Source organism: Microcaecilia unicolor, chromosome 10, assembly GCF_901765095.1.
Source record: "Microcaecilia unicolor chromosome 10, aMicUni1.1, whole genome shotgun sequence".
In the NCBI taxonomy this organism is placed as follows: Eukaryota; Metazoa; Chordata; class Amphibia; order Gymnophiona; family Siphonopidae; genus Microcaecilia; species Microcaecilia unicolor.
In genome coordinates, this window is record NC_044040.1 from 82,603,362 (window position 1) to 82,616,296 (window position 12,935).

Consider the following 12,935-nt stretch of genomic DNA (forward strand, 5'->3'; position numbering starts at 1 on the left):
AGCTGCTCTGTTTCATTTCATTTTAGTATCCACAGTCAGGAAATGGCATGCATGATTGCGTTTCCTTAATACTATTTCACGTATCATGCACTTTTCAGTGCATGCTAAATAAAACAAAGCAAAATGCACATCCCTATTGAATATGGGGTTTGATACCTGCCACCTAATTCCATTGGACACAGAATAATTATACTTCATGTTTTTCCTGTCATAGCTCAGGGCGAGTTACATTCAAGTATGCTAAATATTTCCATGTACCCTGAAGACTTACAAATCAAACTTTGCTCCCAAGACAAAGGAAAATTAAGTGGTTTCCCAATGTAATGACCATTTTCAAAAGTAGGAATAAAACTCCTACTTAAAAGCAAAAGCTGTGTTTGCTATGATACATCCATTCAATAACTAAGAATAACTAAGCTCTGACAAGACAGCAGTCTGGAAGACAAGGGCTTCTTTGATGTCCGAGGCACTCCTGGACTATTTCTTCTTCCTACCTCTGCAGACTCAGCCAGAGTTGGAATACCATCTCAGCTTCCCCCTCTTCCCCCCATTTTCTACATTGGCTACAACCATGACAAAGGTTGACCCTGGCTCCTGCGCTTCAGTGTGCTTATAGAGGGGAGATGCCTTTGTATCGCTTCATGGTGCGTCCGCACCTTGAGTATTGTATTGTGTTCAGTTCTGGTCGCTGTATCTCAAAAAAGATATAGCGGAATTAAAAAAAAGGTTCAAAGAAGAGTGACCAAAATGATAAATGGGATGGAACTCCTCTTGTATGAGGAAAGGCTAAAGAGGTTAGGGCTCTTCAGCTTGGAAAAGAGATGAATGAGGGGAACAGTGGCATAGCTGGGGGGGGGGGGGCCAGGGGGAGCGGTTGCTCCCCTAAACAATCTTTTGAAAAAAAAATGGCGCCTACGCACCAAAGGCTCCTGCCGCCTCGTGCTGTATTAACTTTTCCTCCCAGCTGAGCTGGTGCCTTTTGAGTCTGTGGCAGCCTAGAGGAACCACAAGCATCCCTTCCTTGCCCCCTCACTGACTGGGTCACTCAATCCGCTGCCTCCCCAACTGACTTGTAAATTGGCTGCAACAAAATGAAGCTGTTCGCTGATAGCCCTATGCGCGCTACTTTGCCGCCTCTCTGCTAATTTCCCTCCTCGCTCCCCCCCCCCCCAAGATGTAACTTCCTGTTTGGGAGGAGGGAGCGGAGGAAGGAAACCGGCAGAGGCAAGGCACCAGTGGTACGCATAGGACTATGGCCCCGCACGCGGCTTCATTTTTGTTGCAGCCAAGTTGGGGAGGCACGGCAACGACGCGAACAAGGAGGTCAAACTGAAAACATTGAAAGGCAAGCCACTGCTGTATCCATCTTTTACCTTTTGCTTCTATAGTCTCTCTCCCCATTTCCTCCGCTCCGCGCAGCCGTTACACTCGAAGCAAGCAAATCTAGGAGGAGCTGCTCTATTCACGTTGTTGATTTTAATAGTTGGCAGCATTTTTATTTGATCTTCTTTTCTTATTTATATTTTTAAGCATGCTGGCTTGTTCAGCATAGGGATGTGTATGCAGAGGAAGTATTGGTTTCATGGGTTAGAATGCTTCTTCTTTTTTTCTAAATCATGTCATTTGGAGGGGCTGGTTATAGGGACTCCCTGTATTCATGTAACAGAGGCATATTTTCAAAGCACTTAGCCTTCCAAAGTTCCATAGAAACCTATGGAACTTTGGAAGGCTAAGTGCTTTGAAAATATATAGTAACATAGTAGATGACGGCAGAGAAAGACCTGTACGGTTCATCCAGTCTACCCAACAAGATAAACTCATATGTGCTACTTTATGTGTATACCTGACTTTGATTTCTATCTGCCATTTTCAGGGCACAGACCCTAGAAGTCTACCCAGCACTAGCCCCACCTCCCACCACCGGATCTGCCACCCAATCTCCGCTAAGCTTCTGAGGATCCATTCCTTCTGAACAGGATTCCTTTATGTTTATCCCATGCATTTTTGAATTCCGTTACCGTTTTCATCTCCACCACCTCCCGCGGGCGGGCATTCCAAGTATCCAACACTCTCTCCGTGAAAAAACACTTCCTGACGTTTTTCTTGAGTCTGCCCCCCTTCAATCTCATTTCATGTCCTCTAGTTCTACTGCCTTCCCATCTCCAGAAAAGGTTCGTTTGCAGATTAATACCTTTCAAATATTTGAACGTCTGTATCATATCACCCCTGTTTCTCCTTTCATCCAGGGTATACATGTTCAGGTCATGTTTTCAGGTACTTAACAACGAGACTTACTATTTAAAAGTATAATTTTTTTAAACATTAATTCAGTTGAAACCTGGGAGAATTTAATCTCTTTTTTTTCCTGTGCCTACATCAAAAGATTATGGCATGTGGGAACTTTCTCCTTTTGTTTTGTGGATTGCAGTGGTATATTATAAAAATGCATTTGCCTTTTTTATTACTACTATTTCACAGAGAGGTATTGAATAATGAGGGGGAGTCGTCCTTCATGCAGAAGTTCTGTCCAATCAGTCTAAATGTGCTAACATTGTCCAGATCAGCACACTATTAGGCGTCAAGTTCATACGAAGTTAATTATGTTCAGTGGAACATAATTCTGTTGGCTCAGGCTGGCTGCTTACTACTGAATATTCCATCATTGTTTCATTATTGCTACTAAATATTACATATTAAGGGCATTTGCTTTAAACTTTTGTTTAAATTCATTTGTTTAGTCTTCATATGCACATGGTTTTGCTTTTTAAATCCAAAGGTGAATGAATCCTAAGGGTGGTTGAACAATTAGGTATAACCTGTTGTTTCTGACTTTATTTGTTTTGGACTGCTTTGGGTCCTGCTGATGTGTACATCTGCTGTCTAGAATTTTGGAAGATGGAAATAAGAAAATAAAAAGTTTCGGATGTACTCTGTAGAAGTTGTTTTGCAGTGTATGTATGGATGCCTGTTCTGGTGTGTGGATGTGATATTTGAATAACTGTCTATACTTATGGCTATGATTTCTGAACAAGCGGCATCACTAAAGGACAGACTTTTAAATCACAGTTGGTATATATGCTAATCTCAACTTTGTCAAATGTTTCAGACATGTCTATGTACTTGCTCCCATGATATAACTGAATTCTGTGGTAATGGCACAAGGAAAGTAAGTTTGGTTCAGTGAAGGCTAACCTGTTCCTTAGTTGGGCTCTAGTATTACCATAGTGAAAATGCGACCATACCATGCCTCTGTGGTTATGTCCCACTAATAGGTTAAAAGATTAACTGACTTTCTTGAAAAGACTATATAAACTTTGGATACATGACTAGGGATACAGACATATACTTATTTATTCAATATCACAATTCCTCACGTACAGCAACAAAACAACCTTTTAAGGTTGGTAGTGTTAGCAATGAGCTCCTTTTATTACTGACCAGAGAGAAGAGTTTTCATTTTTGGCACAGTATATGTCATCACAGGAACAAAATATAAGAAAACCAATGGACTGCATTAGTGGCTTATACCCTGTTTAGTTATGTTTAATCAGAAGAAATCTGCATGAAACAAAATATGTATTTTTATTTTGACTTATAAAACCAGTTGTCCCTGAAACATGCCTCAAAACAGAATAATACATTTGTGCATCTACAATGTAAACTTCTACAAAACAGATGAAGTGACGATGTGATTCCATATGCCCCAATGGAGAGTTTAATTTAATTTTACTTCCATTTAAATTCAGTATATCCATCTTTATAACACCAGCTCTGGAACTCTTTGCCGGAGGATGTGGTAACAGCAGTTAGCATATCTAGGTTTAAAAAATGTTTTGGAAAAGTTCCTGCAGGAAAAGTCCATAGTCTGCTATTGAGACAGACATGGGAAGCAACTGCTTGCCCTGGGATTTATAGCATGGAATGTTGCCATGATTTGGGTTTCTGCCAGGTACTTGTGACCTGTCTTGGACACTGTCGGAAACAGGATACTGGGCTAGATAGAGCATTGGTCTGACCCAGTACGACTACTCCTATGTTCTAAGTCAGCTGTTCAGGAAGAAAAATACAGAGGTACACAGCTATTTGATAGTGGGGACATAAAATGAAAGATCAATGCCAGACAGATGTAGAGAAAGAAAGGAAGAAGACAAGAGGAGAGAGAAGTGGAAAGGCCAACATGGAAAAGAATTTAGAAGAGTGACTCATGGAACATGAAAAAAAAAAAAGACTGGGACTAGTCCAATTAGAAAATTAAATTCCCATACAACAAAGGTAGAAAAGGAAAAAATATATTTTTATGTAATACTTTGTAAGGACTGAGATGTACCTGCTTTGTAAAATGTACATTTTTTTCTTTTTTTTTTCTTTTTTTATTTTGCAAAGTACAGGAAAAAATTCATTTTTTCTCTTTTACCAGTATTGCACAGAGTCTGGCTTTCTTGGAGGAGGTCTCTATTTCAACTTTTGTATGTTTTGTTTTTTTGTGGCTCCTTATTCTGTATTAGATGAGATGAGGGTCTGTCCATGTTCTGCATGTGTGACTGAGATGAAAGATTCTGTTAGTATGTAGTATCTATGTAGGAATGTGTAACAGTGCAGCTTGTCAGTACCGGTAGGTATATTAGTGCTCTAGAGTCCAGTGTAATATATACAGCACTGTCTTTACATTGGTGGGTTAGAGCTGTTATGGTGTGGTAAGTTTGGTGTTCTAGGGCAGTGTTTCGTAAGTTGAACCTGGAGTACCCCCTTGCCAGTCAGGTTTTCAGGGTATCCACAATAAATATGCATGAAATTGATTTGCATATACTGCCTCCATTACATGCAGGTTCATTGTGGATAGCCTGAGAACCTGAATGGCAAGGGGGTAATCCAGGACCACCTAGGGAAACACTGCTCTAGGGCCCAGTGTAATATTTGTCGCACCATGTTTTCATAGGTGATTTAGGGCTATTATGGTGTTGTAAGTTTTCAGTACAGGTTTGGGGTGTCATTTTGCCGAGTTTTGTGTTATTTCACAAAGTGTCTGGCCCTATTTGAAAGTACACTGTGGGGCAAGGGCACCTTTGGTGGCCCTTGTCGCACAAAACAAAAATGCTCAAAGGCTAGTGGTCTCCACATCCTGTAGAGCCCATCTGATTTAAACAAAGTGTCCAGCACTGGAAGGAGTGTATGTGCTGTTCCTGAGGTGATGGCGACAATTTTAATATTTTTACTTGTAGTTAAGAAGACAGGCTACCTGCTCTGGTCAGTCTACTACTACTACTACTATTTAGCATTTCTATAGCGCTACAAGGCATACGCAGCGCTGCACAAACATAGAAGAAAGACAGTCCCTGCTCAAAGAGCTTACAATCTAATAGACAAAAAATAAATAAAGTAAGCAAATCAAATCAATTAATGTGAACGGGAAGGAAGAGAGGAGGGTAGGTGGAGGCGAGTGATTACAAGTGGTTACGAGTCAAAAGCAATGTTAAAGAGGTGGGCTTTCAGTCTAGATTTAAAGGTGGCCAAGGATGGGGCAAGACGTAGGGGCTCAGAAAGTTTATTCCAGGCGTAGGGTGCAGCGAGACAGAAGGCGCGAAGTCTGGAGTTGGCAGTAGTGGAGAAGGGAACAGATAAGAAGGATTTATCCATGGAGCGGAGTGCACGGGAAGGGGTGTAGGGATGGACAAGTGTGGAGAGATACTGGGGAGCAGCAGAGTGGTAAAATTATGTATCATACCTGATAATTTTCTTTCCATTAATCATAGCTGATCAATCCATAGACTGGTGGGTTGTGTCCATCTACCAGCAGGTGGAGATAGAGAGCAAACTTTTGCCTCCCTATATGTGGTCATGTGCTGCCGGAAACTCCTCAGTATGTCGATATGAAAGCTCCATCCGCAGGACTCAGCACTTAGAGAATTACACCCACGAAGGGACACTCTGCCCAGCTCACCACCGCCGAAACGGGGGAGGGAATTAACCCAGCTCATCCCACACAATGGAGGAGGGGAATCCGTCCAGCTCATCCCCGCGGAGCGGGGGAGGGACACCACACCCGCCGATGCGGGGGGATCTGGCTTATCCTGCAACCGCAACCGCGGAGGAGCTGACTGACCCTAACACCGCCGAAGCGGGAGGGGTACAAAGCTGCCCTACAGCCGCACGAAGCGGGAGGGAGTGCCGGCAGAATTTAAATCTCAATCCAGCCCCGTAAAACGGAGGGGAGAGGAATGCAGCAGCTCACTGTAACACAAACTCGTCTCAACTCTTAAAGAATCCAAGTGAAAGAAGAACTTGAACACGAAGTCCTCCTGAAGTAACTGAAGGCTAAACTTGAACCTAAAATTCAACCAGAATATAAACAGTACAGATATCTGGGAGGGGCTATGGATTGATCAGCTATGATTAATGGAAAGAAAATTATCAGGTATGATACATAATTTTACCTTCCATATCATCAAGCTGATCAATCCATAGACTGGTGGGATGTACCGAAGCAGTACTCACCCAGGGCGGGACATAGAAATCCCTGACCGCAACACTGAAGCTCCAAACGGGCCTCCGCCCGAGCAGCCACAGTCAAGCGGTAATGCCTGGCAAAGGTATGGGCCTTCCCCGCGGCCACCTAAGCCGCTGCAATGGCTTCCTTGCCCATCTTGCCACTGTAGGCTTAGAAGCCTGCAGACCCTTACGAGGACCTGTAAACAAAACAAACAGATGATCCGATTTCCGGAAATCATTGGTCACTTCCAAGTATCTGATGATGACTCGTCTCACATCCAGAAATTGAGATCAGAGTATTCCTCTGGGTAGACCTCCCTACGAAAGGAAGGGAGACAGAGCTGCTGAATCACATGAAAGCGAAAAACAATCTTGGGCAGGAAGGAAGGCACTGTGCGAATAGTCACTCCTGCCTCAGTGAACTGCAGAAAAAGCTCTCGACATGAGAGTGCCTGGAGCTCGGAAACTCTTCTGGCTGAAGTGATAGCCACCAAAAAGACTGCTTTCAACGTCAGGTCTTTCAGAGATGCCCTCGACAAGGGTTCAAAAGGCGGCTTCTGCAATGCTCTTAGCACCAGGTTAAGATTCCACGCAGGCACCACTGAGTGCAGAGGAGGGCGCAGGTGATTAACTCCCTTGAGAAAGCGCACCACCTCTGGCTGCGAAGCCAGGGAAGCACCCTTCAGGCGGCCCCTGAAGCAAGCCAGAGCCGCTACCTGAACTTTCAGGGAAACTGAGCGACAGGCCTTTGTCCAGACCTTCTTGCAGGAACGCCAACACTGAAGAAATTGGAGCAGTGAAGGGAGAAAGTGAGCCTGCTTCACACCACGCTGCAAAGATACGCCAAACCCTGGCGTAAGCAGTAGAAGTAGAGCGCTTCCTCGCTCTCAACATAGTGGCGATGACCTTGTCTGAGAAGCCCTTCTTTCTCAGACGCTGCCGCTCAATAGCCAGGCCATAAGACCAAAGGGGGAGGGATCCTCCATCACCATGGGACACTGATGTAACAGGCCCTGCTCCACTGGGCAGCCGCAGAGGATCGCCGACTGAGAGCCTGATCAAGTCCGCATACCAGGGACATCTGGGCCAATCCGGACCCACCAGGATTACCCTGCCGGGATGCTTTGCCACCCAGTCTAGCACCCTGCCCAACATGGGCCAGGGCGGGAACACATAGAGAAGCTCTTGTGTCGGCTACTGTTGGAGAAGAGCATCTACTCCCAGGGATCGAGGGTCCCGTCCTCTGCTGAAAAAGCGCGGCACTTGGCAATTGGCCGATGACGCCATCAGATCTAGGCTCGGCTGGCCCCAGCGCTTCGTGATGCCCAAGAACGCCTGAGCAGATAGCTGCCACTCTCCGGGCTCCAAGGTATGGCGACTGAGAAAGTCCGCCTTGACATTCATGACTCCGGCAATGTGGGCCGCTGACAGCTGTTCAGGTTCGCTCCGCCCACTGGCATAGATTCATGGCCTTCTTGGCTAGAGGGGCGCTCTTGGTACCTCCCTGGCGGTGACATAGGCCACAAGCCGGTGGCATTGTCCGACAGGACCCGTACAGGGCTTCAACACCAGTACCGGGCTGAACTCCAACAACACCAACCGAATGGCTCTGAGTTCCAGGAGGTTGATAGACCACTTGCCTCTGCAGGAGACCAGAGCCCCCTGCGCTGTCCTTCCCAAGCAGTGGGCTCCCAGCCCATCAAGAGGCGTCTGTCGTGACGACCAATCCACTCCGGGGTCACCAGAGGCATTCCTGCAGACAACTTGTCTGTCTGCGTCCACCAGCTCAGCGCCTTGCGCACTGCTGGGTCCAAGGGAAGGCGCACAGCATAATCCTCCGACATCGGAGTCCAGCGCAGCAGCAGAGATTGTTGTAGTGGTCTCATATGAGCCCTGGCCCAGGGCACTACTTCCATCGTGGCCGTCATAGAGCCCAACAGCTGCACGTAGTCCCACCCCGAATAGGAGAGAGGTCACTAGGAACTAGTCCACCTGAGCCTGAAACTTGACAATCCGATTGTCTGTCAGGAACACTCTGCCCACTTGGGTGTCGAATCGAACTCCCAGATTACTCCAGGGACTGAGTCGGGCGCAGCTGGCTTTACTCCCAGTTGATGATTCCACCCCAGGGAGCTCAAAAGAGCAACCACCCGGTTCACAGCTTTGCCGCGCTCTGCATAAGAGGGGGCTTGGATCAAACAGTCGTCCAGATAAGGATGGACTTGAACTCCGTCCTTCCTCAGGAAGGCCGCGATGACCACATTACTTTGGAGAAGGTCCGCGGAGCAGTAGCCAACCCGAACGGGAGGGCTCTGAACTGGAAGTGTCGGCCCAGTTACTGCAAAACGCAGAAAGCGTTGATGAGGAGGCCAGATGGGAATATGCAAGTAAGCTTCCTTGATGTCCAAGGATGCCAGGAACTCTCCTGCCTTCACTGCCGCTATAACAGAGCGGAGGGTCTCCATGCGAAAGTGCCGAACTTTTCAAGGCCCAATTGACCCCTTTGAGGTCGAGGATAGGCCCGTACAGAACCTCCTTTCTTTGGTATCACAAAGAAAAAGGAGTAACATCCCTTGCCAAGCTGATTTTTCTGGCCACCGGAACGACGCCCCCCAGGCGGATCAGATTGTTCAAGGTCTGCTTGCAACTACCACAGCTTTGACCGGAGACTTGCAGGGAGAGAGTACAAACCCGTCTTTTAAGGGTCGGCAGAACTCTAGCTTGTAGCCGTCTCTGATGACTTCCAGCACCCAAGCGTCTGAAGTTATTGTGGTCACTCGCCCATAACGAGGACAGCCGTCCTCCAATCTGCACTGGGGCGTGGACCAAGGCCCGTCATTGGGTACGAGACCCTGGGGGAGGACAGAGGGAGCACTCCGGGACGGCAGGTCTCTGTGAAAGGAATGCTGCTTGGGGAGAAGTTCCTCTTGAAGGAAGAGGGGGCAGAGGAGCCCGACCTGCCTGGGCGGTACCGACGGGCTTCCTGAACCCGTCCTCTGGAGGTACCAGGGCGAGTACTAGCCCGAACCCTGACCTCTGGTACACTTCTTGCCCTTAGACGTGCCGAGATCGGTCACGATTTTGTCCAGCTCGACCCCAAAGAGCAGCTTGCCTTTAAAAGGCAATCTAGCCAGGCGGGATTTAGAGGCGTGGTCAGCAGACCAATGTTTCAGCCAAGCCACCGCCGCGCAGAGATTGTCTGAGCCATGCCTTTCGCTGAGGCCCTCAAGACATCATACAGCAAGTCTGCCAAATAGCTAAGCCCGATTCCAGGCCGGCCAATCAGCCTCAAGGAAAGATCCGAGGGGAAAGCCCGCTGCACCATAGTCAGGCATGCCTGGCCACAAGGAGCCGCAAATTGAGGCCTGCAAACTTACAGCACCTGCCTCAAAGGACGACCTTAAGGCGCCTCCAATCTTCTGTCTTGGGAGTCCTTTAGGGCCGTGCCACCTTCCACCGGCAACGCCGTTTTGTCTTAGTCCCCGCAGTGATTAAAGAATCCACGGTAGGGCCCACAGATAGGCCTCACGTTCCCTTTCAGTCAAAGGATAGAGGCGGGACATAGCCCTAGCCACTTTAAGGCTCGCTTCCGGGACATCCCATTGAGCCGCAATTAAGGTGTGCATGGCATCATGCACGTGGAAGGTTCTAGGCGGGCGCTTCGTCCCCAGCATAATGGCAGAGCCAACAGGGGCTGAGGGAGAGACGTCCTCCGGAGAGGAAATCTTCAAAGTGTCCATGGCCTGTACCAACAGGTTGGACAAATCCTCTGAGCTAAAAAGCCGCGCTGCAGAGGGGTCATCCGCTCCATCCGAGCGGGGATCCGTCTCCTCCAAGGAATCCGCAAAGGACCGTTGGGAGACCTCAGATACGCTGCCCTCATCTACATCGGAGGAGACAAAGTCCTCCAAGGCCTGGGAATCAACCCGAGGGCGTTTACCTCTGGGAACCTCAACCTCTTTACCAGACGAGGGAGCAGGGGCAGCGTTTTGCATAAGGAAGGCCTGATGCAGCAGCAAAACAAACTCGGGGGAGAAACCCCCCAGACTGTGCACTTCCGCAGCCTGGGCTACAGCCCTAGACGCACCCTCAACCGGCGCTCGCAAGAGCGGGGGAGAGACATGCTGCGCATCCAAGATGGCGTCCGGCGCGACACTCCACGAAGGAGCCGCGCGGGAAGAACGGCGCTTAACTTTAGCCGCTTTTGTGCCGTCGCCCAAATTAAGGGCGTTCATGGCATTAATGTCTCCAACCTCAAGGGCGGCCCAAGAAGAAGCCGTTCGAGCCGCGTGGCCGGCCAAGATGGCGGAGGCGAGGAGCGGGGGATGGGCGTTTATGGCGGGAAAAATCGCCACGCCGGAGGAAGGACCGGGACATTCATCAGCCACGAAACTGTCACCCAACAAGGGCGAATCAGGCTTTAAGACCCCCGCATCCCCTCTAGAAGCGCCCAAGCGATCCGGGGAGCGACTCTTTACGCCCTCGCCCTCCGACGCCATATGCCACGTGGAGATAAATCGGGGAACCCCCTGCCCGCTATAAAAAGGTAAAAATTACCTGCTGTCCGCTCCGAGCTGTAACGACCTGGTGTCCCAGTGAGTAGCTGCAATAAACGTTTAAATAAACGTCGAAATAAACGCCTTTAAGGACGTTCAAAATTTTTTTTTTTTTTTTTTTTTTTTTTTTTTTAACGGAGCCAGCGGGAGGGGGGAGAAAAGGAGGGACCTGGCACCACCAGGTTTGCACTTGCTCAAAAGAGCCCTCAACCCCAGGCACTCAACAAAACCTAAAAATTAGGCTTGGAGGCCTAGCCAGAGCTGCTGCTGTGTGTGACCACCACCTGCTGAGATAGAGAACATACTGAGGAGTTTCCGGCAGCACATGACCACATATAGGGAGGCAAAAGTTTGCTCTCTATCTCCACCTGCTGGTAGATGGACACAACCCACCAGTCTATGGATTGATCAGCTTGATGATATGGAAGAGTACATTTATAGGTTAGTAGAAGAAGTTTGAACAGGATGCGAAAACGGATAGGGAGCCAGTGAAAGGTCTTGAGGAGAGGGGTAGTATGAGTAAAGCGACCCTGGCGGAAGATGAGACGGGCAGCAGAGTTTTGAACCGACTGGAGAGGGGAGAGGTGACTAAGTGGGAGGCCAGGGATCTCTTCTGCATCCTATCTCCTGATGTAACTTCCTGTTTCCTTGTAGGCAGGACGCAACAGAGACAGCCTGTATTAATCACTACCCGCCACAGCCCCTACACCTGAGAACAACACAGGTACTGCTGTCTAGCTGACACCAACCGGCGCCTATTTTATAAAAGTCTGCTCCCTCTGATGTCAAAATCTGGCTACACCTCTGGAGGGGAAATAAGATTGAGGTCTACAAAATCCTGAGTGGTGTAGAACGAGTAGAAGTCAATCAATTTTTTACTCGTTTCAAAAGTACAAAGACTAGGGGGCACTTGAGGAAGTTACATGGAAATTATTTTAAAACAAATAGGAGGAAATATTTTTTTCACTCAATGAATAGTTAAGCTCTGGAACTAGGATGTGATAACAGCAGTTAGCATATCTGGGTTTAAAAAAAGGTTTAGACAATTTCTGGAGAAAAAGTCCATAGTGTGCTATTGAGGCTGGGATTTGTAGTATGGCCACAATTTGGGTTTCTGCCAGGTACTTGTGACCTGGCTTGGCCACTGTTTGGAAAACAGGATGCTGGGCTAGATGGACCACTGGTCTGACCCAGTATGGCTACTCTTATGTTATGTTCCCTGACATTTGAATAGATTTATTTTCATTTATTCATTCTTATAGCCCACATTATCTAAAAGCTATTACAATGTGGCTTGCAATTACAGTTTGAATTATAATTTACAATAATTGTGGACCATAGTTAGCTGAAAAATTTCCTAAAAAGATATGTTTTAAAACCTTTATGGAACTGCAGCAAATAACTAAAACCTCTTATTTTCTTAGGAATAGAATTCCACCATTTCAACCCGATAGCTAAAATCTGCCACATCATGCACCATGTTTCTTTACACGCTCTTCTGGTTGGATATTGTGTGTCAGGATGTGTGTCCAGCATCCTGTATGAGCGCGCCACAATGCCATTGCTTCCCTGCTCCGATTCACAGTTAACGCAGTAGATAAGTGTTTCCCAAGTCAGTCCTGGAGTACCCCCTTAACAGTCAGGTTTTCAAGATATCCACAATGAATATGCATGAAAGAGATCTTGTATAATAGAGACAGTATATGCAAAACAATTTCATGCATATTCATTGTAGATATCCTGAAAACCTGACTGACAAGGGGGTATTCCAGGATCGACTTGGGAAACACTGCCCAATTATTCCCGTCAATACACCACCACTCACATCCAGCATCTCACCTGTTCATACGCCACCATTCACACACCCAGCATCTCTTCCTCCCATACCTAACT

General features: G+C 47.4%; 1 protein-coding gene across 1 annotated transcript in view; it reads right to left on the bottom strand.

Moving 5' to 3' along the window:
• Positions 1-12,935, bottom strand: part of HMGA2 (high mobility group AT-hook 2) — a 346,168-nt gene that overhangs the window by 231,380 nt on the left and 101,853 nt on the right. The gene's annotated exons all lie outside the window — the stretch shown is intronic.